This window comes from Colobus angolensis, unplaced genomic scaffold (assembly GCF_000951035.1).
Source record: "Colobus angolensis palliatus isolate OR3802 unplaced genomic scaffold, Cang.pa_1.0 Scaffold177, whole genome shotgun sequence".
Taxonomy (NCBI): Eukaryota; Metazoa; Chordata; class Mammalia; order Primates; family Cercopithecidae; genus Colobus; species Colobus angolensis.
The window spans coordinates 403,803-431,725 of NW_012114899.1; the positions used below are offsets into that span (position 1 = coordinate 403,803).

At 38.0% G+C, this 27,923-nt stretch overlaps 1 pseudogene across 1 annotated transcript; it reads right to left on the minus strand.

The window, feature by feature from the left end:
• Positions 1–614: 614 nt before the first annotated feature.
• Positions 615–27,707, minus strand: LOC105509513 (annotated as a pseudogene). Its single transcript, XR_001001449.1, has 3 exons — positions 27,569–27,707; positions 14,315–14,469; positions 615–2,400 (listed from the first exon to the last, which is right to left on the minus strand). The product of XR_001001449.1 is annotated as a cofilin-1 pseudogene (transcript).
• Positions 27,708–27,923: the final 216 nt, after the last annotated feature.

Genomic DNA, 27,923 nt, shown 5'->3' on the forward strand with positions numbered 1-27,923 from the left:
TGACTACACTTGCTGGGAGTGGAAGGGAGATTAAACGGCTCAAATAACCAATTAGGAGGAAAAGGATTCCCTCATCATCTAGTCTTGCGTGACATAATGACGTTTCTGTCAACAACAGCCCGCATATGCCAAGGCAGTCCCATGATTATAATGGAGCTGAAAAATTCCTATCGCCTTGTGAACCTAGCCATCCTAACGTCATGGAGTAAGCATTACTCGCTGTTTGTGGTGATGCTGGTGCAAGCAAACTTACTGCGCTGCCAGTCATATAAAAGTATGGCACATTCAATTATGTACACTATGTAATACTTGATAATGATAACAACTGTTACCAGTTTATGTATTTACTATACCATACTTTTAATTGTTCTTTTAGAGTGTACTCCTTCTACTTCAGCTCCATGTATGTTACTAACTCTGAAGAGCTTCCAGTGGACAAAATGTGGATGTGGAAGACAGTGATACTGATGATCCTCACCATGTGTAGGCCTGTGCTTACATGGGTTTTTGTGTCTTAGTTTTTAACAAAATAAGTTTAAAAAATTTAAAAAATACTAAATTTAAAAACTAATTTAAAAATAGAAAAAAGCTTATAGGATATAAAGAAAGTATCATTGATATGTAATAATAACTTATTACTTTGTTATTATTTAATAACTTATTGAAGAAATTTTTTATAAATTATAGCCTAGTGTGTACGGTGTTTATGCAGTTTACAGTAGTGTACAATAATGTCCTAGGCCTTCACAGTGACTCACCACTCACTCACTGACTCACCCAGCGCAACTTCCAGTCCTGCAAGTCCCATTCATAGTAAATGCCTTATGCAGGTATACCATTTATCTTTTATACCATATTTTTTATTGTACCTTTTCTATATTTAGGTATATTTAGATACACAAATACTGACCATTATGTTACATTTGCCTACAATACTCAGTATAGTAGCATGCTGTACAGGTTTGTAGCCTAGAAGCAACAGGCTATACCACATAGCTTAGGTGTGTAGTGGGCTACACCACCTAGGTTTGTGCAAGTACACTTTATCATGTTTGCACAAAGACAAAATTGTCTATGGATTCATTTATCAGAACAAATCCCTGTTATGTGACACATGGCTATATTTGGAACCTCTGCTTGCCTGGAAAGAGGAAGTAAGGTACTTATTTACTTACATATGAATGATGGATAAAAGAAATATTAGTGATTTCACAAATATCCAATGGCGAGATAAGTGAAAATGACTCTTAGCAAGAAATTAATTATATACTAATAAAATCAGTTGTGGAGTTATTTTCTGTAGGAAAGCAAAATCCATACCATAATGCCCAGTAGTAACAATTAAATTGTTTGCTTATTCATATGAATTCTATTCTACTCTTTCTGTTTAGGGAAATCTGCTTAAACATTTGAGTATTATTTTATTGTCTTTTCTTTTTTTTTTAAATTAAAGGTCGCTTACTAGTCTGGTTTCCATTAGTGGCCATAACCAAGGGAGAGGAACCAGCTGGCGTGGGAAGGGGCCATCTCCACAACATTCCATTTATACACAGAACTAAACAGACAAGCACAGAGTCACTGTTGTGGTTAGAAGTTGTACCATGGGAAGGGGGAGGAACAGGTGGAGAGCGGGGTTGTTTTTAAAATATATATATAGGCCTTCCCCAACTGGGGTTCCTGGGGGAACTTGGTCTGCTTCAACCCAAGAGGAAGCAGAATATCCAAGCAGTTTGGGAAGGCCAGAACTGTCAGGGATGGAGAGAGGAGGAAAATCCAGGGAGTTGGGGGTCTGTTTGGTAATTGGGGTGAAGGGAGTGCCTTCCCTCTGCTGGGATTCCCCCAGCCCCTCCAGTCTGGTAGGAAGGGGTCAGCCTGCAATCCCTGAGGGCAGGTCTAGGACTACTGGATTCTCCAGGAAAGGGGCTGGAGGGGATCACAAAGGTTTGTCCTCCAGGAAGATGACGGTGCTGACCCCTAGCTTCTTCTTGATGGTGTCCTTGGAGCTGGCATAGATCATTTTGTTCTTAATGGATGCAGACTCAGAGGCCCAGAAGACAAACACCAGGTCCTTCTTCTTGCTGTCCTTGGTGGCATCATAGGGGGCGTAGAGCAGTCCTTACCTGTCAGCATCTTGACAAAGGTGGCATAGGGATCATCAATGGTTTGGTCCACATTAATTACCAGGATCTTGTTGGCCTCTGCGAGGATGATGTTCTTCTTGTACTCACTCAGGCAGAAGAGCAGCAACTTCTTGCACTTCTTCGCCTTTTCTAGTGTTGAAGACTTGCACACTTTCATGTCACTGAACAACTGGACAAAGACAGCCACATGGGAGCCCATGTTTCCAGAAGTGAAAAGGAAATGGCAAGGAGAGCCGCTGCAGCTGCTGCCAGGATCTGACTGGACATTTAAATATTTTGAAAATGAAGTCTTATTTTCTCAATGACCCCATTAAAAAATCAGTAATAACATAAAATGGGGCTGTAATAAGAACAATAATGATAATAACTACATTTATTATTACTAACATTTGTTGACAACACTTAATGGAGTCATTAAAGGGTATGTATGGTCTTATGAAGCCCTCTGGCATATTTGCATTTTCTCCCCAGGTGTCTGCAAATATGTTTCTATAAGGACAATGTGGGGTGAGCACTGTCACACAAGTAATAATGAATATTTATTAATTGCATACTACTACTAAATGACCTACAGGCATGATCTACTTAAATACCTCTCATATATCTCTTAAAATTTGCTGCTACACTGCTTCTCTACCAAAAGTACTAAAGCCATCCTTCTTTGATAGCAGCTGAGGCTATATTATAATTTCTGCAATTTTCTACCTTCAGGAGGAGTTTTCTCCCTAAGGTTTCCAGTATTCTGAACATACTCTCCTGGAAGACTCCTCCCATCAGCTCACCAGACATGCCTAGACAAGTTCTAACCTCAACTGTAAATGCAGCCTTTATGTGAGTACTCTACCAGAGGAGGGAGAAAGGGAGAAAAGAAATGTTATCAGAATTATTGTATTCATTAATCTTCATAATATATATGTGAAAGGAGGATACAGTGGAATAAGGATTGTGGCCATGCACATAACATTAAACTGGATTGCTATCTGTTGATAAAGATTTCCAATTTCTTGCTACATTTATTTTTATTTACTTTTTATTATTTTTTTAAGAGACAGGGTCTCACTATGTTGCCCAGGCTGGTCTCGAACACCTGGGCTCAAGTGATCCTCCCGTCTCAGCCTCCCAAAGTGCTGGGATTACAGGTGTGAGCTACTGCAGTGGCCTCTTGCTACATTTAATACTTCACATTACTCCATTCTTTTCTTTGAAGCAGACTGAAGCATTCCTTTTTTTCTCTTTTTCTTTTTTTTGAGACAGAGTCCCACTCCATTGCCTAGGATGGAGTGCAGTGGCACGATCATAGCTCACTGCAGCCTCAACCTCCCAGGCCCAAGTGATCCTTCTACCTCTCAGCCTCCTGAGTAGCTGGAACTACAGGCATGTGCCACAACGCCCAGCTAATTTTGGTATTTTTTGTAAAGAGAGGGTTTCATCATGTTGTCCAGGCTGGTCTTGAACTTGGGCTCCAGTGATCCTCCTGCCTCAGCCTCCCAAAATGCTGGGATTACAGGTGTGCACCCCCGGCCTCTGAAGCATTCCTTGAGTCAGATATGCCTGGTGTTGTTTTACTTAACCTGAGTCACCTTTTGCTTCCCTATTCACCACTACCTACTGCCTTACCCTTGAAGGGGAGGTACTTACTATGTATACTCAGATCATAAATTCCTCAGGAAGCTATTTATCATGAAGTTAAAAGTACAGTTTCTGGAACAAGATTGTTTGTTTTCAAATTTTGCTCTGCCACTTACCAGTTGTGAGATCTTTGGCAAGTTACTTAATCTCTATGTGCCCATGTCCTCATCTGTAAAATGGGGATGATAATAGTAGCCACCTCTTTGGGTTTTTAATTTTTTTTTTTTTTTTTGAGATGGAGTCTCACTCTGTTGCTCAGGCTGGAGTGTGGTGACACGATCTCAGCAAGCTGCAACATCCACCTACCAGGTTCAAGTGATTTCCCTGTCTCGGCCTCTTGAGTAGGTAGGATGACAGGCACTTGCCACAATGCCTGGTTAATTTTTATATTTTTAGTAGATGTGGGGTTTCACCATGTTGGCCAGGGTGATCTCAAACTCCTGACCTCAAGTGATCTGCTCGCCTCAGCCTCCCAAAGTTGCTGGGATGACCCGCATGAGCCACCGCACCCGGCCTCTCATTGGGTTTTTATAAGGATTGAGCGAGGGTGTGTGCGTGTAAAATCACTTAGGACAAGCCTGGCACACAGAAAGCACTATATAAGTGTTAGCTGTTATTATTATTGAGTGCAGGTACTCTATCTAACTCAATTGTACTCTCTTTGCTGCCTCTCTGACACCTGGCATATTGTTTGATACATGATAAGCTTTCAGTAAAGGCTGAATGAATGATGAATAACTATCAACAAATAAAAGATAGGAGATAAGATTTTCTTAGTCCTTTGAGATATCCCAGTAAAACAGTACTTTTGAAATAATTGTATATCTTTTATTATAATTTTATGTCACACCAATGTTTTGGTTAAGAGTCTGAGAAGGCTGCACTTGCCTCTGAATCGCTCTATGGTCAAGGCTTTGTATTGTGGGAACAGCTCAATCATATTGACCTGGCACATGCTTCTCTGAAGTCACATGTCCAGCATTGTGACATGAGCAAGAATGCATGTAACCTCTTGATTCCACTCATTTGAAGTTCTCTGTGGGGACTAGGTTCAGAAGATGTCAGCTCCCCCGTAGACCAGCTTCCCAGAGAATGTTGCCTGCAAACTAGAATGATGCTAGTCTCAGCTTAACTGTGCAAAGAGAAAACCAGAAGGGGCTCCCCAAGAACCAGGTTCATTCATTCACAGTTGTCAGAAGGTACAGTAACATTTAGAATCAAAACTTCATATAGGCTCTAGTGTAAAGCTTGACAACTCCTAACTACATCTTAGCTTTCACTTCAGTGGAAGCAGTCCTGCTTCCACTGAAGTTTCTTAGAGATTAAAAAAAAAATTACTAGGTAAATCTTAGTACCTTTGTACTTCTCATAATGCTAGCAGTATTTTTAAGTATCAGAGAGTATTGATAAGTATTGATAAGCTCCATGACTAAAAGACTACATACTTTTTCAATTATAAACAAACATACAAATAAACTTATCAGCTGGATATAATATAGCCCTGAGATGAAAATATCATCATATATTACTTTACACTATCATGTCATGTTATGTTCTTTCTACGCTTTTGTATGGGACATTATGTATGTTCTTTCTACACTTTGGTACAGGACATTATCTGGAAAGACCTTAATCACTATTTATATTTTATGTTTTCCAAAGGGAACATTAAGAGAGGAAATGTCAAACTTAAGAAATATTCTGTTCCCTGAAGCGGGGGCAAAAAGGGATATGAGGCCTTGTTAATTACAAATCAAACATAGTAATATACCTGTTTCCTCAGTTGCAGTAGAAATAACCAAAATTCCCTCAAATGTGCACTCCTAATTTTGTTCAAGAAACTAACGTTTCTCTTTCAAACAAGTTCTGATGAAATTATCATTTTATTTTTTCTTTTTCAGAGATAGGGTCTCACTCGGTCACCTAGGCTGTAGTGTAATGGCGCAATCATGGTTCACTGCAGCCTCAACCTTCTTGGCTCAAGTGATCCTCCCACCTCAGTCTTCAAGTAGCTGGGACTACAGGGGCACACCACAACACCCGGCTAATTTTTTTACTTTTATTTTTAGAGACAGGGTCTCACTATGTTGCCCAGGCTGGTCTCAAACCTTTGGCTTCGAGCAATCTTCCCACCTTGTCATCCCAAAGTGTTGGGATTATAGGCATACGCCACTGCATCCAGCCTGAAATTATCATTTTCTAATATTTCTCTTTTAATTTTCCCTAAGAAGGAAGTAGCCAAATCACAATTAAGGTTTAATTTCACAGAGTATCCTGATTAACTCTGGAACTATGTAACATTTTAGTAAAATTATAGTGTGGGAGAGAAAAACCACAGTATTTTTATTCTAGAATTGAGGTCAGTAATAATCTTTTTATTCCTAAGTGACTCAAACAGAGTTAATTCATGTCTCTGGCCACCACTGGCAGGGCTAAAGCCTGGCCATGAAGTGAAGGACAATATGGAAAGGTGGAACAGGAATAGAAAGGCAGCATACAAGGAAAAGATGGGAGGTGTTGACAGATTTTTAAAAAGGATCAAGGATCAGCAGTTTCTTTAAATCCCACTACTTCTTTAAATCTACTGATTAATCTAGGTTCATAGATATAAAAACTGTGAGGAAGAGAAAAAGAAAAGGGAATGGATGAGATGGAAAAGATTACTGGGGTGTGGGGGAAGAAAGAAAGAAATCCATCTGGTGGAGAGCAATAGTGCATAACATGAAATTGCCTTAGGTACAAAGCTCACTGATCTATTCTAGAGTCTTCGTCCCACTTGAGACAATAGCCTAGTTCTAGTCCAGTTCCACTCCAATTATAAGGACTTGTCCTTCTCTTTTGATGGTCAAGAATTACTCATGTTCGGTTTATTATTAGGTAAAAATTTATTTAAACTACTATCTGCAGCAGACAAGCAAATTGCTTTATCTTCTTTCTACTCATTTATATTTATTCAATATGATCCTCATTTCTTATAGTTTAACAGGATGTATGTGAAAGAAATGGACTATTGGCTCCTAACCAAAAGTTCTCTTTGAGGCAAGCTTCTCAGAGATAAAAATAAAAATAATTGGCCCAAACAGGACCTAGGTCACCTAGCCTTCAGATTATTTACAGAAACATCAGACAAATTTAGTCAAGGTGACTGAAGACCAAACAATTAAGCAATAAGTTAATTCAAAAAAGACATATCAAAATATATATATTTGAAGTGTTACAACTACATGACACAAAATTATTGGATCTCTAAAGCTACCCACCTAGTTTTGGGGGATTTGTTTCTATTTCTGTCTAGAAATTCAGCTAATTATAATTTGTTATAAATCTTGAAGAAAACATGTACAGGTAGAATTATGAGGAAAAGTAGTGATTGATTTGGGAAGAATGACGCAATATGTAGTACCAAGAATTTTTTCATAAATATGTTGGCAATTGTCTTTGTCTGCTCAAGGTGCCAAAACAAAATACCATAGACTGGATGACGAAAACAGCAGAAATCTACTTTCTCACAGTTTGAGAGGCTGGGAAGTCCCGAATCAAGGTGCTAGCTGATTTAATTCCTGGTGAAGCCTCTCTTTCTGGCTTGCAGACAGCTGCCTTCTTTCTATGTCTTCACAAAAAGGAGGGGCGGGGGAGAGAGAGAGAGAGAGAGAGAGAGAGAGAGAGAGAATATGAATGAGCTCTCTGGTGTCTCCTCTTATAAGGGCACTAATCCCATCATGATGCCCCACTCTCATGACCTCATCTAATCCTAATTACCTCCCAAAGGCCCCATTGCTAAATACCATTACATTCAGGGTTAGGGCTTCAACTTGTGCATTTTGAGGAGACAAAAACATTCAATCCATAACACCCATTTAAAAACAATGTTCCATTCCAGCTCTAGGTAAGATGGAGTAAGCACACTCCATCCTGTCTTTTTTTTTTGAGACAGAGTCTCACTCTGTCACCCAGGTTGGACTGCAGTGGCACAATCTGAGGCTACAGGTGTGCACCATTGCGCCCAGTTAATTGTTGTATTTTTAGTAGAGACTGGGTTTCACCATGTTGACCAGGCTAGTCTTCAAGTTCTGACCTCAGGTGATCCGACCAACTCGGCCTTCTAAACTGTTGGGATTACAGGCATGAGCCACTGCGCCCAGCCCACCCTGTCTTTATTAAATATAGTTATAAAACCTAGATAGAATGCATGAAACAGCTACTTGAGGACACTGGAAGATAAAAAGTAGCAAGTGAATTGAGGAAAAAGACTAGAATTTAAAGTACTACTGAACAAGCAGTGAGTTTTCTGTTTTTGTTTTTTCCCTATCAGAACCTCAGTCTAGAAATAAGGCAGTCTGAAACTCAGAATAGGCACAGACAGACAGAGCCCCAGGAGAAGCCCTCTAGTTCTGGCTCAAGGAGCAGGAAAAGCATCTCCTAATACTCAGAGAGTGTGGGAGAAATCTGCTAATTTCTTTTCTTTTGTTCTCCATTCTCTAGTGCCCCAGGCCCCTAGAAATCCTGCTAACCAAGCAGTGGTAATGACTGCAATGTCAGCAGGTGGCCACAGGCTCCAATATCTCTGAGGGAGGGGAACCTTCTTCTGTGGAGAAGTTGGGGCCTCAGGAGGGTGGGATAAACACCAGTTGATTTTTTCTTCTCTGTCCTTCCACTGCTGAGCCCTGGACATAGTGTAGTCCCAGAAAGTACATACCACAGTAGGGTAGCTAAAGCACTAGATTTCTGGCTGTGGGACTGAAAGAGGAAGTCCTAGGAATAAGAAAGTACTAGAGACCATGAAGAGGGAGGAATTCAGGGAAGTATTAGTTAAGCTGATTATAATCTCCTAGACTCACCTTCAAGTTGCACAAGGATGGATCTGATCGCAAACAGCATATGTACCAAAAAGACTTTGAGACTGAACTAAAGGACACACAATTCCATCACCCTACCACTACTGACTGGTAGTAAACATAGAGGATAGATCTAAATAGCATGGAAAGCAAAATATTATTTTTGAAAATGGAATTGACATTGAAACTACAACTGATAGAAGGTTGGTTGGAACTTTTGGCTTGAACCAAAACAGATCTATTACCTGATAAAACAAAAATATCAGTATTCTCCATATGATTTAAACAAAATCCAGAGTCTTATAATATAGTAAATGTCTCGGATACAATTCAAAACTATTCAGTGTAAGAGAACCAGGAAAATCTCAACTCACATAAGAAAAGACAATAGAGACAATGCCAGGATGCTACAGATGCTGGAATTCGCTGACTATAGTTTTAAAACAGTTATTAGAAAAGTGTACCAGAACATAAGATAAAAAAGTTCCTGAAAGAAATGCAAAATACAATTAAAAAAACAATGAAATTGAAATTCAGAACTAAAAAATATAATAACAAATAAAGAACTAATTGTATGGGCTCAATTACAGAATGGAGATGAGAGAGGAAACAGTTGGTGAATTTGAAGATGAGGCAACAGAAATTATCCAATGTGAACAATGGAGAGAAAAAATATTGAGAAAAAAAAGCTGTGCCTAAGGGACTGGTGGGACAATACCAAAAGATCTAACATTTATGATATTGGAGATCCAGAAGAAGAGAGGAAAGAATACAATGTAGTAACAAATATTTGAAAGAATAAAAATTTCTTAAATTTGGTGAAAAACATAACTTACAGATTCAAGAAACTCAGAGAACACCAAACAGGGTATAACCAAAGAAATTCATGCCCAAACACATCATAATCAAACTGCTAAAAACTGAAACAAGAAAAATTATTGAAAGCCAGTAGAAAAAAATGATACATTATTTACAGGGGAAAAGCAATGTGAATGTCTGTAGATTTCTCATCAGAAACCATGGAGGGTGGAATGAAGTAGAACAACTTAAAGGGCTAAAAATAAAAACCTGTCAACCCAGAATTCTATATTTAGCACAAATATCCTTCATGATTAAATTTGAAATAAACACATTTTGGGGGGAGGAAAACAAAGATAATTTGTTGTCAGCATACCTGCTCTAAAGAATTACAAATGGAACTTCTTCAGACAGAGGGAAATGACATCATAAGGTAACCTGAAACATCAAGAATAAAGGAGGAGCCAGACATGGTGGTAGTCTTAGCAACTTGGAAGCTGAGGTAGGAGGATCACTTCTAGCCCAGGAATTTGAGGTTACAGTGGGCTATGATTGTGCCACTGCTCTCCAGCCTTGGTGACAGAGCAAGACCCTGACTCTAAAAAAAACAAAACAAAACAAAAACAAGGAATAAAGAAGGAAAAACAGAAATGGTAAATAAAATAAACAATTCACCTCTTAAGTTTCTTAAAATTTGTTTCATGTTTGAAAGCAAAACTGATAACATTAATGGGGTTTTCAGTGTATGTAAATACAATACATAAGACAACTACAACATAAAGAGGGCAAGGTAATGGGAGCTAAATGATTATAACATTTCTATATCCCTCTTGAAGTGTTAAAATACTGATTCTAAGTAGGTTGTGTAAAAACTTTTTTAAAAAGAACATATAGTCAAAAACTAACAAAAATATGGAATTTTAAAACATATACAAATGCCCCAAAAGAAGGTAAGGAAAGAGAAAACAGATACATGAAAGAAAATAAAAGGAAACAAACAGAAAACAAATAAATAAAATGGCAGGCCTAAATCTGAATATATCAATTATTACATTGAGAAAAAACCTAAATATACCCACTAAAACAGACTAGTAAAACGTACGCAAAAACATGACTGAGCTATGTATGTGTTGTAAAAAAGAACTCAATTCAAAATACATTTATACAGGTATGTTAAAAATAGAAAAATATATGCCATGAGAACACTAACCAAAAGGAAGCGAGAACAGTTATATTAATATCAAACAAAGTAGACTTCAGAGCAAAGAAAATTACTGGAGATAAAGAAGGGCATTATAAGATGTGTGAATCATAACCTGATAGAATTGAAAAGAGAAACAGACAAATCCACAATTATATTTGGAAACACCAATACTCTTCTCTCAGGGATGGATGGAAGTCGTAAACAGAAAATCACCAAAAATATAGAAAAATTGAACCATACCATCAACCCAACTGTACCTAATAGATATTTATAAAATACTCCACTCAACAATAGCAGAATACATACTCTTTTAAATGTACATGGCACATTCATCAAAACATAATCCAGCCTAAAAAAGAATTGAAATCATATAAAATATGCTTTCCAGTCATAATACAATAAACTTAGAAATAAATAAAAGTAAAATCTCCAAACATTTATAAACATTATACTTCTAAGTAATCCATGGGTCAAAGAGGAAGCCAAAAGGAAAAAATAATTTGAACTGAATGAAAATGAAAACACAACATATGAAAATTTGTGGAATGGGATTCAGCTAAAGCAATGCTTAGAGGGAAATTTATATTTATAACATGAAATATTGACATTAAAAAAGAAGAAAGGTCTCATGTCACTGATCTTTAAGAAGCTAAAAAGTTAATAATAATAAAATAAACTCAAATCAAGCAGAAGGAAGAAAATTTTTAAAAGCTAGGAGCAGAAATGAATGAAATTGAAAACAGAAAATCAATAGAGAAGAATTAATGAAACAAAAAACTGGTTCTTTAAGACCAGTGAAATTCACAAATCTCTTGCAAGATTACAAAGAAAAGCCACAACTTACCATATCAGGAATGAAAGAGAAGATATCACTACAAATGCAATGGTGTTCTAAAAATAAGGAAATACTATGAACAACTCAACACACATAAATATGACAACCTATGTGAAATAGACTAATTCCTCAAAATCAAACCACCAAAGCTCACATAAGCAAATTTAAATAACCTGAAGAATCCTATACCTGTAAAGAAATTGAATTTAGTTTAAAATCTCTCAAAAAAATTTTACAAGCCCAGATGGTTACACTGTCAAATTCTATCAATCATTTAAAGGTGAATTAATACCAATTCTACACAAATTCTTTCCAGAAAATAGAAGAGGAGGGAACATTTACCAATTTATTTTTATAAAAACAGCATTATTCTGATACCAAAGCCAGACAAAGACAGGACAAGAAAAAACTATACACCAATACCTGCCTTGGATTTTGACACAAAAATCTTCAACAAAATACTAACAAATTGAATCCAGCAGTATATAAAAATATTATATACCATGCCAAAATGAAGTTTATCTTGAAAATGCAAAGCTGGATCAATATTCTAAAGATCAATCAATGTACTCCACCGTATTACTAAAGAGGAAAAGCTACTTGATCATGTCATTTGATACATAAAAAGCATTTAACAGGTCGGTCTTGGTGGCTCATGCCTGTAATCCCAGCACTTTGGGAGGCTAAGGCGGGCAGATCACCTGAGGTCAGGAGTTCGAGACCAGTCTGACCAACATGGTGAAACCCTATCTCTACAAAAAATACAAAAATTAGCCAGGTGTGGTTGCGCATGCCTGTAGTCCCAGCTACTCAGAAGGATGAAGCAGAATTGCTTGAACCTAGGAGGTGGAGGTTGCAGTGAGCCAAGATCGTGCCACTGCACTCCAGCCTGGGCGACAGAGTGAGACTCCATCAAAAAAAAAAAAAAGAAAAAAGAAAGAAGGAAGGAAGGAAGGAAGGAAGGAAGGAAGGAAGGAAGGAAGGAAGGAAGGAAGGAAGGAAGGAGAGAGAAAGGAAAGAAAGGAAAGGAAAGGAAAGGAAAGGAAAGGAAAGGAAAGGAAAGGAAAGGAAAGGAAAAGAAAGGAAAGGAAAGGAAAGGAGAGGAAGAAAATTTGACAGATTTCAACATCCATTCAGATTAAAAAAAAAAAAATTCTCAGCAGACGAGGGTAGAAGGGGATTTCCACAACCTCATAAAGGTTATGTACAAAAAGCCAACATCTAATATCATATCACATGTGGTGAAAGACTGAATTCTACCCTTTAAGGTCAGGAACAAGGTAAGAATGTCTTCACTCACCATTGCTATTTGACATTATATTGGAATTTTATTCAGTGTAATAAGGCAAGAAGATAAAAGACATACTGATAGGGAAGGAAGAAATAAAAATATCTATTTGCAGATGACATGATTGTTTACATAGAAAACCAAATAAGTGATTTTAAAAAAGCTCCTAGAACTGACTTTAGTAAAGTCACAGGACAAAAGGTAAACACACACAACATTTTACATCCATATATCAGCAATGAACAACTGGAAACTAATATTTTTTAAACAATACCATTTACAATAGCTCCAAAAATATTGAAATACTAAGGTACAAATTTAACAAAACATTAATAGAATATGTATGCTGAAAACTACAAAACATTAATGAAAGCAATCAAAGAATATCTAACTATAAATAAATGGAGAGATATACTATGTTCAGAACTGGAAAAATACCAGGTACTCAGGAGTCTGAGGAAGGAGAAGTGCTTGAGCCCAGTAGTTCACTATGCTGCTTGGGTGTTAGCACTAAGTTTACCATCAATATGGTGACCTCCTGGGGGTGGTACTCCAGGTTGCCTAAGGAGGGGTGGACCAGCCCAGGCAAAAAAGGGAGCAGGTCACAATTCCCATGCTGATCAGTAGCAGGATCATGCCTGTGAATAGCCACTGCACTCCAGCCTGGGTAACATAGCAAGACTGCAATCTCTGGAAAGAAAGAGAACTGAAGACTCAACCCATCAAACTAATCTATAGTTTAATTCAATTCCACTAGATATCTCAACAGAACTCACAAAACACAATTTTAAAATATAGCAAACTGATTCTAAAATTAATAAAATTTTAAATTGCATTTTAAAAATTTATACAAATTGGCCGGGTGCGGTGGCTCAAGTCTGTAATCCCAGCACTTTGGGAGGCCGAGACGGGCGGATCACGAGGTCAGGAGATCAAGACCATCCTGGCTAACACGGTGAAACCCCGTCTCTACTAAAAATACAAAAACTAGCCGGGCGAGGTGGCGGGCGCCTGTAGTCCCAGCTACTCGGGAGGCTGAAGCAGGAGAATGGCGTAAACCCAGGAGGCGGAGCTTGCAGTGAGCTGAGATCTGGCCACTGCACTCCAGTCCGGGCGACAGAGCGAGACTCTGCCTCAAAAAAAAAAAAAAAAAAAATTATACAAATTATAATTTTAAATTTTAAAATATAGCAAGCTTATTCTAAAATTAATATAGAAATCTAAAATAATTAGAAAAGTCAAAATGTTTGAAAAAGAAAAATAAGGTTGAAGAATGAAACTACCTGATTTTAAGTTGTACTATAAAGCTAGATTAATCAACATAATCTAGTATTGGTGAAACAATAGACACTTAAGATCAGTGGAACAGAATCAACAGCCTAGAAACAGACCCACACAAACACGGCCCACTGCAGCCATGTTGTTTTGTTTTTGTTTTTTTCTGAGATAGGATCTCACTCTGTTGCCCAGGCTGGAGTGCAATGATACAGTTATGGCCCACTGCAGCCTCAAACTCCTGGGCTCAAGCGATCATCCCACCTCAGCTTCCCAAGTAGCTGGGACTACATGCATGGGTCACCATACCCTGACAATTCTTTTTTAATTTTTTTGGAGAGATGGGGGTCTTCTTATGTTGCCTGGTGTGGGGGTGCTGAAGCAGGAGGATCGCTTGAACCTGGGAGGTGGAGGTTGCAGTGGTCACTGTCACTGTACTCCAGCCTAGGTGAGAGAGCGAGACCCTGTCTAACAAAAAAAAAAAAAAAAAGTCACAACAATCTATGTAACAGAAAATTTTGGGAACAGGGCATAATGAGTATGAATACAGGTTCTAAAATTAGATAGTCCCGGTCTAATCCTGGCTTTAGTACTTACTATTTGACCTTGAAAGAGTTACTTAACTTCTCCGTGCCTCAATTTCCTTACCTGAGGATAATTATAGTACTTACTACACAGATTTGTTATGAGAATTATATGAGTTGATATATGTAAAGCACCTAGAACAGTAGCTGGCATATATTAAATACTATATAAAGTGTTTGTTAAATAAAATGCACCAGGTTCTTAACCACCTGTCAGTCACATTAACTTATGGGTATGCCATATGACATTATAACTGATTAAAGAGCCAAGTTATATTTGTTGTATCATAAGGAATTTAACATTTATTGATAAATATGACACAAATTAAATTGTAAGGCTCTACACTTGAGTCTCTCCCTCAAAATTGTGACTGGTACAGCATGCAGGATACAAATTCTAGTGAAGAATAGGCTTTATGAACAACAAATTCAATAGGTATCAAAAGGGTGGTTACTAGCAAAAGGAAGATAGTTCGATCCTAAATTGTGATGATAAATATATAGTATCTACACTGGTCACACCACTCTTGACGCATATATTCCATTCTAGTTTCACACTTAATTTGGTCACATAGACCTAATCTGTGTAGCCTCACTGGCAAGAATGAGAATAATGGATAAAAGTTCTAGAGGAAAATATTTAGGCTCAGTAAAGGGAAGACGTAACACTTAAGGGTTCTCTGAACATGAGATGACAACTGGAGCAGTTTGTGAATCCTATGTCACCAGAATGTTTAAGTTAGTTCAAAGTCCATTGGTGAGATAATTATGACGACAACAAACACAATCATTTCTAAAATGTTTATGGTGTCTGTCCTAGTTCCTTTATGTAGCTTATCTCCAATCTTCTCACCAACTCTATAATGTAGACACTATCCCTATTGTATAGATGAGAAAACCAACGCTCAGAGAGGTTAAATAAGTTACCCAAAATGTGCAGTCATTAAGTGGTAAAGCTGTGATTTGATCCAGGACCTCTAATTCCACAGCAAACATTCTTTCTAATCCAAACTGCCTTTGGTTGAAGACTCAATAACATTCAGTATTCCTTTTAATCCTGAGAGTCTGTGATTTGTTGAAATTATATCTTTCTAGACATAGATATAGATCTTCCCTAGCCATTTCTATCCACTGGAACAGGTGTCTTTCTCAAGAAAAAAAGAGGCATGTACCTTATTCTTTTTTTTTTTTTGAGATGGAGTCTCGCTCTGTCACCCAGGCTGGAGTGCAGTGGTGTGATCTTGGCTCACTGCAAGCTCCACCTCCCGGGTTCACGCCATTCTCCTGCCTCAGCCTCCCGAGTAGCTGGGACCACAGGCACCCGCCACCATGCCTGGCTAGTTTTTTTGTATTTTTAGTAGAGACAGGGTTTCACCATGTTAGCCAGGATGGTCTCAATCTCCTGACCTTGTGATCCACCCACCTCGGCCTCCCAAAGTGCTGGGATTACAGGCGTGAGCCACTGTGCCCAGCCTTGCCTTATTATTCTTAAGTTTGAGGTTGGTTTGTTACTTCTGTGAGAGAAGTGTTACCAGCCAACACACTATTTACTATGTTAATAGATAACGGAATTAACAATAAATTGGATTATGCTGAATAGGTAAGGAGTTTATTAGTTCTGAATTTACTTTCCAGAGAGTGGTATTTAAAAACCAACAAAAAAGAGGTAAAATGCTATTATTCTTGATAAAAGTAGTAAATGAAAATACAAATAGAGATAAATCTATGTCCTTACCGCTCTACTCTTCCCCTTAGCTAATTCTCAATTAAACATGATTCATTCAGCACCATAAGACGGGGGGAAAAAAAACATAACATGATTCATAAGAATCTATGTAAGTGTTTCAGAATTTGTTACAGTAATTTCTCACCAATTGAGAGTGGGGATGATTACATTCCTAAAAGGTGCCATGTTAGGTAAAACCTCCATTGGCAAAATTCAAGAAAATACGGAATTTGTAAGAGAATAAAGCAAGAAAGTTGGTAATAAAGCAGAAAAGAATCTTCCTCAGTTGTTCATGAGCTCATATTCTGAAAAATCATGATTGGTGTGAAAGATAGGATGTATTTATATTAACCATACTTCCTTTTTCAGCTTTTGATCTGGCCCTTACTTTACTGCTATTTCATGCTGCTTGCATTTGCTTTCTGACATTTGCAAGCCTTGGCAACATTCTTAATAGTCAGCCGATCCTTCCACAAATGAAGGGCATTATTTTTCTTTAGGCTCAGTGTCCTACTGTTATTCCCCACTCATCATATGTGGAAGGTTGGGGGTAGAGGCAACATTTGATCCTTCCTTTCAGAAAATATTTCTTTGCAGTATGTGATGCTGTTTGATAGCATTTCACCCATAGTAGAACTTCTTTCAAGATTGCAGTAAATTTTCTCAACACTGCCACTGCTTTATCAACTAAGTTGATATAATATTCTAAATCCCTTGTTATTTCAACAATGTTCACATTATCTTCGCCAGGTGTAGATTCCATCTCAAGGAACCACTTTCTTTGCTCATTCATAAGAAGTAGCTCATCTGTTCAAGATTTATCAGGGGATGGCAGCAATTCAATCCCATCTTCAGACTCCACTTCTAATTTTAGTTCTCTTGCTATTTATACCACATCTGCAGTGACTTCTTCACTAAAGTCTTGAACTCCTAGAAATCACGTAGGAGGGTTAGACCAACTTCTTCCAAACACTTGTTAATGTTAATATTTTGACCTCCTATGAATTATGAATGTTCTCAATGGCATTTAGAATGATGAATCCTGGATGGGAGAGGTGGCTCACGCCTGTAATCTCAGCACTTTGGAAAGCTGAGGCCAGTGGATCATGAGGTCAGGAGATCGAGACCATCTTGGCCAACATGGTGAAACCCCGTCTCTACAAAAATACAAAAAATTAGCTGGGCATGGTGGCAGATGCCTGTAGTCCCAGCTATTCGGGAGGCTGAGGCAGGAGACTTGCTTGAATCCGGGAGGCAGAGGTTATAATGAGCCGAGATAACGCCACTACACTTCAGCCTGGGTGACAGAGTAATACTCCGTCTCAAATAAAGAAATAAATAATAAATAAATAAAAAAATGAATCCCTTCCAGAAGGTTCTCAATTTACTTTCCCCAGATTCCCCATCAGCAGAATCACTATGATAGCTATAGCCTTATAAAATGTATTTCTTAAATTGTAAGACTTGAAAGTTGAAATTACTCTTTGATCTATGGACTGCAGAATGGAAGATGTGTTAGCAGGCATGTAAACAACATTCTGCTATATATCTCCATCAGAGCTCTTGAGTGACCAAGTGCATTGTCAATGAGCAGTTAACATTTTGAAATGAATCATTTATTTCTGAACAGTAGGTCTCAATAGTGAACTTAAAATATTCAGAAAACCATGCTGTAAAAAGATGTGCTGTCATCCCAGTTTTGTTGTTCCATTTATAAAGCACAGGCAGAGTAGATACAGAGTAACTCTTAGGGCCCTAGGATTTTCAGAATGACTAATGAGCATTGGTTTCAACTTAAAGTCATCAGTTATATTAGCTCCTAAAAAGAGAGTCAGCCTGTTTTTGAAGCTTTAAAGCCAGGCATCAACTTTTCTTCGCTAGCTATAAAAGTTCCAGATGACATTTTCTTCCAATAAGGCTGTTCTGTCTACACTGAAAGTCTGTGTTTAGTGTAGCCACGTTCATCAATGATCTTAGCTAGATCTTCTGAGTAAATTACTGCAGCTTCTCCATTAGCACTTGCTGCTTCACCTTGCACTCACATGTTATGAAGATAGCTTCCTTCCTTAAACCTCATGAACTAACCTCTGCTGGCTTCAAATCCTTCTTCTGCAGCTTCCTTGCCTCTCTTAACCTTCACAGAATTGAAGAGAGGGACTTGCTCTGAATTAAGTTGTAGGAATGTGGTTGGTTAGATCTTCTACCCAGACCATTCACAACTTTCTCCATGTCAGCCATTAGGCTGTTTTTGCTTTCTTATGCATGTATTCACTGGAGCAGCACTTTGAATTTCCTTTAAGAACTTTTCTAGGTCAGGCACAGTTGCTGATGCCTGTAATTCCAACATTTTGGGAGGCCAATATGGGAGGATGCTTTAGACCAGGAGTTTGAAACCAGCCTGGGCAATAAAATGAGATCCCATCTCTGCAAAAAACAAAAAAAAATTAGCCAGGCTCAGTGGTGTGAACCTGTAGTCCCAGCTACTTAGGAGGCTGAGGTGGGAGGATTGCTTGAGCCTGGGAGTTTGAGGCTGCAGTGAGCTATGATCATGCCACTGCCCTCAAGCCTGGGCAACAGAGTAAGACCCAGTCTCTTAAAACCAATAAACAAACAAACAAACAAAAAACCACTTTTCCTTTACATTCATCACTTGGCTAATTGTCTGACTCAAGAGGCCTAGCTTTTGGTCTATTTCAGCTTTCAACAAACCTTTTTTCACTAAGCTTAATCATTTCTAGCTTTTGATTTAAAGTGAGAGATGTGTGACTCTTCCTTTTACTTAAACATTTAAAGGCCACTGTAGGCTTATTAACTGGTCTAATTTCAATATTATTGTGTCTCAGGGAAAAGCAAGCCCTGAGGAGAGGGATAGGGATAGGAGACTGACTGGTTGGTAGAGCAGTCAGAACACAACATTTATTAATTTCACTGCCTTACATGGCTGTGGTCTGTGGTGCCCAGATGTTACAACAGTAAGATCAAAGATCCACTGATCACAGATCACCATAACAGATGTAATAATTTAAATGTTTGAAATATTGCAAGAATTACCAAAATGAGACACAGAGACACAAAGTGAGTACATGCTGTTGGAAAAATGGCACTGACACACTGGCTAGATGCAGCGTTGCCACACACCTTCCATTTGCAAAAATCATAATATCTGCAAAGCACAATAAAGGGAAGCATAATAAAATGAGGTATGCCTGTACTTTCATTTCAGAGGAGGAAACCCAGAAAGGCTACCTGACATGTGACAGGCCAAAGAGCTGGTACCTCTCATTGAGTACTGTCATAATTTAGAATTTCTCAAATACTGCATAAATACTGAAACAGAATTTATTAAATTATTAAATATTTAGCATTATGACATTATATAAACAGTATCATATTTAGTAACAGTAAATAATAGTATATTAAATACTGAATAAAACAGCCATAATCTGCATCCTGCATGCTTCAAACTACTTCAGCAGAGACTATATTTGTTCTTCACCTACTTGGCACTCTATGCTTGATAAATTTCCTGTGTTGGGTTCAGAAATAGATTTTGAGAATGATCTTTAAAATGAAGTGTCATGGACCCCTTCTTCCTATAGAATGAGGAGGCAATGGGTACCACTAGAGAGACTTTTAGTTGTCTTCTCTTTTTGGCCTAAGAGTGTGTGTTCAGGTGCTGTAAATCATTATGATTGATTAAACTGAAGAAATATGATTAGTTATCAAAAACAAGACAAAATACAATCACTGTATTCCATGGCTTTAGACATCATTCATTTAAACTCCTTCACCTGTTTATTTCCAAGAGTCCCAAGGAAGGGGTGAGAGAAGGACAGAAGAGGTTTCTTAAACACTAGCCTGTGAGGACACTATATATAGAAAGCTAGTTTATATAACATAAGTAGGATTAAGTGATGGAGGGACTGTAATGTGGAAGGTGGCACACGGTCCAGCCAGAGGTTCAAGAATATCTGGACAGAATTCTAAAGCTGCTCTTAGCCAGCTAAGAATTATTAGCATTTCTTCAGCTTTTTACAAAACACTATAGAAGAAGAAAACATGACTGGGGAGTCAGCCTGTTTGTCTACTCTCCTTTACTCTCCCCTTTTCTGATCTCTCATTAACTTGAAAACTCAGAAGGCATAAAGAAATGGGTAGGGGCATGCCTCTAGCACTAGGCCTTACTTGGGCATTCAAAGGCTTCAGAATTGCTGGTATTTCAACTGAATAAGCAGCAGGCTAGAAAGTAGAAAGCTTTGTGAAAATCTATCAGGTATACAATTTTGAAGTTGAATGAGACTTTCATCCCTGCCAATTTAGTATACTTAGTTTCCTGTACTTCTGTAAAACAAGTTATAGGCTTTGATTTATTTTTCCCCTTTGTTGTTGTTGTTGCTGCTGCTGTTTTCTGGTTCCAGAAACAATGACAATAAAAGGGGAAGAAGGGAGATTTTTAACATCAGCTTGCCAGTGAACTGCTGCTGGGCCCCTCTAGGTGAAAGAAGACCTAGTAGGTATTTCATCCTTAACACCTAAAATCAGCCAGCTTTGCCCTGGCCTTTGGCAAAAATACATTCAGTGTCTGAACAGGATATATCATTTCTTTTGCTCAGTAAAGCTCCCTCAACTTTGGGAATGTTTCTATGAATTACCCATAGTAAATTAAAAAAAAAAATGTGTTGGTATTTGGCTGGGCATGGTGGCTCCTGCCTGTAATCCCAATGCTTTGGGAGGCCAAGTTGGGAGGATTGCTTAAGCCCAGCAGTTTGAGGCTGCAGTGAGCTATGATCCAGTCACTGCACTCCAACCTGGGCAACAGAGCAAGCCCCATCTCTAAAAGTTAAAAAAAAAAGTGTTGTGCACAAATAAATTAAATTTTATATGTAGAATAATAGCTCTGATGTTGTGGTTGTCCCTGAGGTTAATAGGAAGGTTGTGATTTGCAGAGAAAAGATAAGACATGCAAAGTATTGACTTCTCAAATCTCAAGGCTTGTTCAGCATCTCACTTTCATCTACTAAATTAATTTCTTTTTCTTGTGCAAAATCCACTCAGCAATCTAAGTAAGGAAAAGTAAGCAACAAATGAAGGAATGAAATATAGGGCAAACCTCTAACTTAAAATCAACAGCTGTATGAGGACTTGCATTTTTATAAGATGTTTCAATCTTTAGAAATTCATAAAAGCAAAGAATGTACACTCAATAAATGGTTGTTACTTGACAGATGGGAATAACAGCTAATATTAATGATGGTCTTCAGTGAACTGAGAAATATCCATACAGTTATTTTCATGGATCGATAAATATGTTAAACTTAATTACCTTTGGGTCATAAGGATGAAATCTTACAGGTTTTATATAACTATTATAAATGCTTTATAGACTACTGATCAGTAAGACTCAGCCAGAGGGGTGTATTAAGAATGGGAATGTGAGGTCAGTGGGACAGAGAGGCACAGCTTCTTCACAAGTCAGAGACGATAAACATTTCAGACAAGATGCCATGGTTGAAAACTGGAGAGGTAAGGTCCTCATGCAAACACAGGGGAGATATGAAAACATCATTGTCCTTACAGAATCTAGGAATGAGAGAATATCATCTCATCGTGTAATGAAAATATCATCTGGGGTATTACACCAGCATGTTTACTGAGTACTTGCTAAGTGCCAGGCATTGAGCGCAGCACTTTACATGTATTGTCTCATTTATTTCTTAGTGCAAATCCATGGCATGTGTACTGTTACTGTTCCCACATTAAATATAAGGAAACTGAGGCTTGAGAGCATAAGTAATTTGTCCAAAGTAAGAGAGTCAGTAAACGGCAGATCTTAAATTCAAACCCAGGTCTGTAAAAGTCCACATTTTTACACCCTATAGATACGAAGACTCCCCCGATTGGACAGTTTCTGATGGACATATCAGGATAGGGCAATCATAAAATTATCATCAGTAAAATGGCTTGAATCGTATGTCATACCTTTGGACCACTTGTCTTTCCTCCCCCTTCCTTCTTTTTTTTCTCTTTAGTAAGGTTAAATCTATACCCCTCCTATGTCCTAGGCATCCTCTTTTCTCTCTAGTCAGGTTAAATCTTGTTAAGCCTCTCCTATGTCCTAGGCATCCTCTTTTTTCAAGATGATAATATCTTACAGGAGAATAAAGACTTCAGCTATAATTCTGTGAGCTGAGTACTATGCCAGTGCTAAGCAAAGTGAATTACGGGAACTAAAAGAATGGATACAGAGTTCAATGTACTTGTGCTTAGAAGATAAAAGATCTCAAATTATTCTTGTTCATTTTAGTTTTACATATTCTTCAAGGTTATCAGTTATTCTGGCTATTAGAGAAACGGGTGGGAGGAGGAAGGTTTTATGCAATCTTAATTTTTAAAATATTAAGTACCGGTACCTATTATTTTCTAAATACTTTCAAGGGCCTTACCTAGAATCAGGTAAATGAGAGCAGGCAAGTGACCTACTTACAAAAATTGCTCTGGGTTATAAAGGATGGGAAGCCAAGTGCATCCTGAAAACCACAGCATCTGTTCTTTTTTTATGCATCATCTATCAATCTGTTGTTACAGGAATTGAGAATTAACATTTCAACTATTATTTCTTCTATTTTAACTAATGCATTTATATCTTTGTTATTCTTACCCAATCGTTCCCATCTCCTCCCTATTTAAGAAACCATAGGCAGGGGCATTATGAAGGTGCCAATTGAATCCTAGGGAGATCACTCTTTCATCTATGCCTTAAAACTTCTGCTAATGAGGCTATATAGTAGGGTTAGATATCTGAAGCAATTCTGGTTTTGCTCAATCCCGATTTTTCACAGATAGTATCATTTGAACAGTACTGTATTTAAGTTAAATAAAATATTGTGGATTGTAAATTTCCCAGTTCTAGAAAACATTTTTTGGTAGAAGTTTTTAAAAAGTACACTTGGCAATGCTGCTTGAGAAAAAGGTTATGTAGAAATGCAGATTGTGGATTAGTACTACCCTGATAGCATAAGAAAATTATATATAACTTCTTTTTATAGATACTCATTTAAAATTATGTGTAAAGTTTAAAAACATAAAAGTATGGAAAGTAGATTTATAGCAATATGTTCTTTGAACTTTGTTGTTGTCTTTTTTTTTCTAGTTCTCTCCTTTTTACAGAATGGAGTTATCAATTCATCTTTCTACTTCTTCCAATCTTTTGAAATTTTAAATTTCCATTATTTTTTCCTTGATTCTATCTTATTTCTTATTATTATTTTTTAGTTTAGCTTTTTTTTATTTTTAAAAAAAGTTTATGGGTACATAGTAGGTGTGTGTATCTATAGGGTACATGATATATGTTGATAAAGGCATACAATCTGTTGTAATCACATCAGAGTAAATGAAGTATCCATTACCTCAAGCATTTATCATTTCTTTGTTACAAACATTCCAATTATACCCTTTTAGTTATTTAAAAATGCACACTATTGTTGACTGTAGTCATCCTGCTGTCATCAAATACTAGATCTTATTTGTTCCATCTAACTATATTTTTGTACCCATTACCATTCTCACTTCCCTCCTACCTCCCACCACTATTCTTCCCAGCCCCCAATAACCATCATTCTACCCTCTATCTCCATGAGTTCAACTTTTTAAATTTTTAGCTCCCACAAATGAGTGAGAACATGCAAAGTTTGTCTTTCTGTGCCTGGCTTATTTCACTTAACATAATGTCCTACAGTTCTGTCCATGTTGTTGCAAATGACAGGATCTCATTTTTTAAAATGGCTGAAGAGTTACTCCATTGTGTTCCATATCATTCTGTCTATTGTAGCTTCAAGTACAGCTTCAGGTATAGCTTCATATTCTTGCTTTACTTTTCTTTCTCCACCCATTCTACTTCATTTACCTTATCAAAATAATGGTTCATATGATTCAGAAGACATGATTTAAAAAATTAAAAAATAACAATTGAAATTATCCTTTTATGATATTTTTAAAACAACCAAGGTAACCAAGTGACTTATACTGGCATAATTACTGTTACATAATTTTATGTATTTGTTGAAGTTCTATCCTTTCTAAATCACTGTCAAGTGAATTACTTCTAATGAGCAATGAATAGAGTCAGGTTTACTGTGTTTACTTATCCAAAGATTTCAGATTTGTTTTTCCTTCCAAAGGTGTTCTATCCTGAATTTCATCACGAGGCTTCCTTGCCTTGATTTCTTGATGTATTCCAGTTGGGTTAAAGGTTCAGATGACCAGATAGGCCTTTTAGGCTGAGGTGATGGAGATTTTTGCAAAAATACATCTACAGTCTTCATTCACTAGGGCAGAGTTTCTCAAAATATGCTCTTAAAACTACCTATATCCCAATCAGCTCAGATGTTTGTTTACTGATTTATTGATAGTCTTAAACAACAGAAATTTATTTCTCCCAGTTCTGGAGGCTGGGAAATCCAATACACTGGCATAAGCTGTGTCTGGTGAGGGTACCCTTCCTGGCTTGCAGACAGACACCTTCTTGCATCCTCACATGGCAGAGAGCCCAGATGCTTATTTTAAAATGCAGATTTCTAGGTCAAAACCTAGAGCAGTTGAATGGAAGTCTCTGAAGACTGGGAGCCAGGAATCTGCATTTTGTCAAGTTGTACAAATTAATCCATATACAATGAAATTTGAGAACACCTAATTTTATTTTATTTATTTTTATTTATTTATTTATTTTTTTGAGATGGAATCTCACTCTGTTGCCCAGGCTGGAGTGCAGTGGCATGATCTCAGCTCACTGCAACCTCTGCCTCCCAGGTTCAAGAGATTCTCCTGCCTCAGCCTCCCAAGTTATTGGGATTACAGGCACCTGCCACCACACCCAGCTAATTTTTGTATTTTTTTGCAGTAGAAACAAGGTTTCACCATGTTGGCCAGGCTGGTCTTGAACTCCTGACCTCAGGTGATTCACCCGCCTCGACCTCCCAAAGTGCTGGGATTACAGGTGTGAGCCATTGAGCCCAGCCGAGAATACCTAATCTAAGGAATCCTTTCTTCCCACCAAGTATCTAGTGCATTAACTTTGGTTGCAGAGCAAAGTAGCTACACTCCATTTAAAAACAAAAATGGAAAATTTAGTACCTTGGGGGAGAACTGCCATAACTATTTTAAGAGGTATTGATAAAGAAAACACACACAAAAAAAACCCAAAAACTTTCTACAATAAAGTAATAATTGTTTTTAGTATCTTCATTCTAACAAAGAGCAAAGGCCCAGAAAGTCTACAATCTGCTCGAATTTCCTGATTAATATTATATATAATGAATTATTTATTGAGCCCCTACCATGGGCCAAATACGGTATTTGTGTTGCCAGGGATTATATAAAGCTATCCCGGAATGAAAAGCATATGTTCACTCTGCTCTATTCTGGAAGAACCTCATTGATTTGATGATTGCTGAAAATGAACGTACTTCATGTCTTAGGCCCAGACATGGAAGCTTTCTTAAGGATTCGCTAAATGAAAATATTAGGTCCAAAACATATAGGTGTAGGCATTTGGTTTACAGCTGAACCACTGGAAAGGGAGTGAGGTGTAGCACTTTTTGAGTTTGTGGACTCTTTACGGTCAGCCTTGATGACTTTATTCAACAGTTTCCTTTCCTGCGCAATCATCCCTCAGGTATTAGGCAGATGAATTGAAACTAAATGTAACCATATTGGGAACTCCATTTCATCGTAGGATTCATTTAGGATGTCTTTAGTAGAGTGACTCATGATTTGCCTGAGACTTTCTCAGCCAGTCTTATATCCCAGCAAACCTTTTAGTCTCATGCAAACTCAAACTGGGTAGGCTGGTCACCCTGGTCCTTAGAGGAGGGCAGGTGAGGCTCTTAGTTGAACCAATTTCACTCAGCAAATGAATGAAAATCCATTACCACCTTGAATTTCTCAGCTCATTTTCCTTACCAGTGGGTATAATTACCCTACTGGGGCACAAAACCTGTTTCTTTCCTTTAGTGGCCCTTCCCTTTTAGTCCTGTCAAACCATGTGCCCATGAGCCTCCCAAGCAATGATTCAACTTGGGATCATCCAAGGACCCAGTGGAGAGTCTCTTGAAAGTCTGCCGAGCACTGATAGCCTCTGTTTTTGTTTTTGTTTTTTTTTCATTGTTGTTGTTGTCGTTTGTTTTTAATGAACACTGTCCTGGTCTCATAATCTTCCTGTTATTCTCAAAGGTCTATCTCTCTAAATAATTAGTCTAGCAATCCCAAACCTAGCTTCACATCAATTTTTTTAAAAATTAGGAATGTAGGCATGCACATACATAAAAGCCTTAAATACTAAGAAGGCATGGGTATAAAACATGAACCATTTACAGTATTAAATTCCATTCTGATTCCTGTCCATGAACTTAATCACAGTTTTCAACATTCATGCATCCCTTTCATCCTATCCTTTAAAGCCTTGTGATTTTGGCATTTCATGGTCTTACTTTCAACTAGATTTTAAAGTTTAGCTCGTATTAAATTACCATCTCAAAGAGAAAATGTAAAGTACAAGGTTTGAATTAGGCAGATCTGTGTTCCAATGAAATTGTTGCCTTTATTTCCTAAGTATATGAACTTAGAAAAGTTTATCTAAGCTTTAAGCTTTAAAATTTGCTCATTAGTAAAAACGGAGAAAATAATAGCTATTTTAGAGGATTTGGGGGTAGATATTTAGGTTATGCAAATAAAGCACATGGCAGCATATTGCCCCACCCCAGCAGACATTCACTAGGTATTATCTTCACCACATTATTACAAGTTTGTAACTAGTAACATTCGTTAACAATCAGGCTGCAAAACTGTTATTATTATTGAGACAGGGGCTTGCTCTGACCCCCAGGCTGGAGTGGAGTGGTTTGATCACTGCAGCCTTGATCTCCCGGGCTCAAGCGATTCTCCTACCTCAGCCTCCCAAGTAGCTGGGACTACAGACATGCGCCACCAAATCCAGCTACTTTTTAGGTTTTTGTTTGTTTGTTTGTTTGTTTTTTGTAGAGACGAATTCTCATTATGTTGTCCAGGCTGGTCTCGAATTCCTGACCTCAAGTGATCCTCTCGCCTCGGCCTCCCAAAGTGTTGGGATTACAGGCGTGAGCCACTGCGCTGGCCAAGTTGCAGAATTCTTTAGCCATCAAAAATGATGCCTCAAGTAGAAAGGCACAAACTGCCTTCCCGAGGAACACAGGGAGAACTCTCATTACATCATAGTCTCACCGACGCTATCTGAAGGAAGTGATGCTTCTTGTATCTTCGGAGTGTGTAACATCATCTGGCCCCCTGGCAGTCTGTGTATTCAGGAGGTTCTGGCTTTCAGGTTTGCTCCCTTGGGACCTCTTATGTCACGCCGCTCGTTCTGGAAAGGGAAGCGGGTAAAAGAAAAAGGGAAATCACCAAAATGCAAAATCTGTTGCCAGATGCCCTATTCCGTCCCAACTACTGGGGCTGCTGGCGTGGGCTGCTAAATCTTTTCGCGTAAAGATTGTCAGACGCCACCCTCAGGTGTTTGTCAGCACAGAGATGGGGGAGGAGGGCGAGCTCACCCTAGAATTGAAAGGCAGGTGGTGAGGGA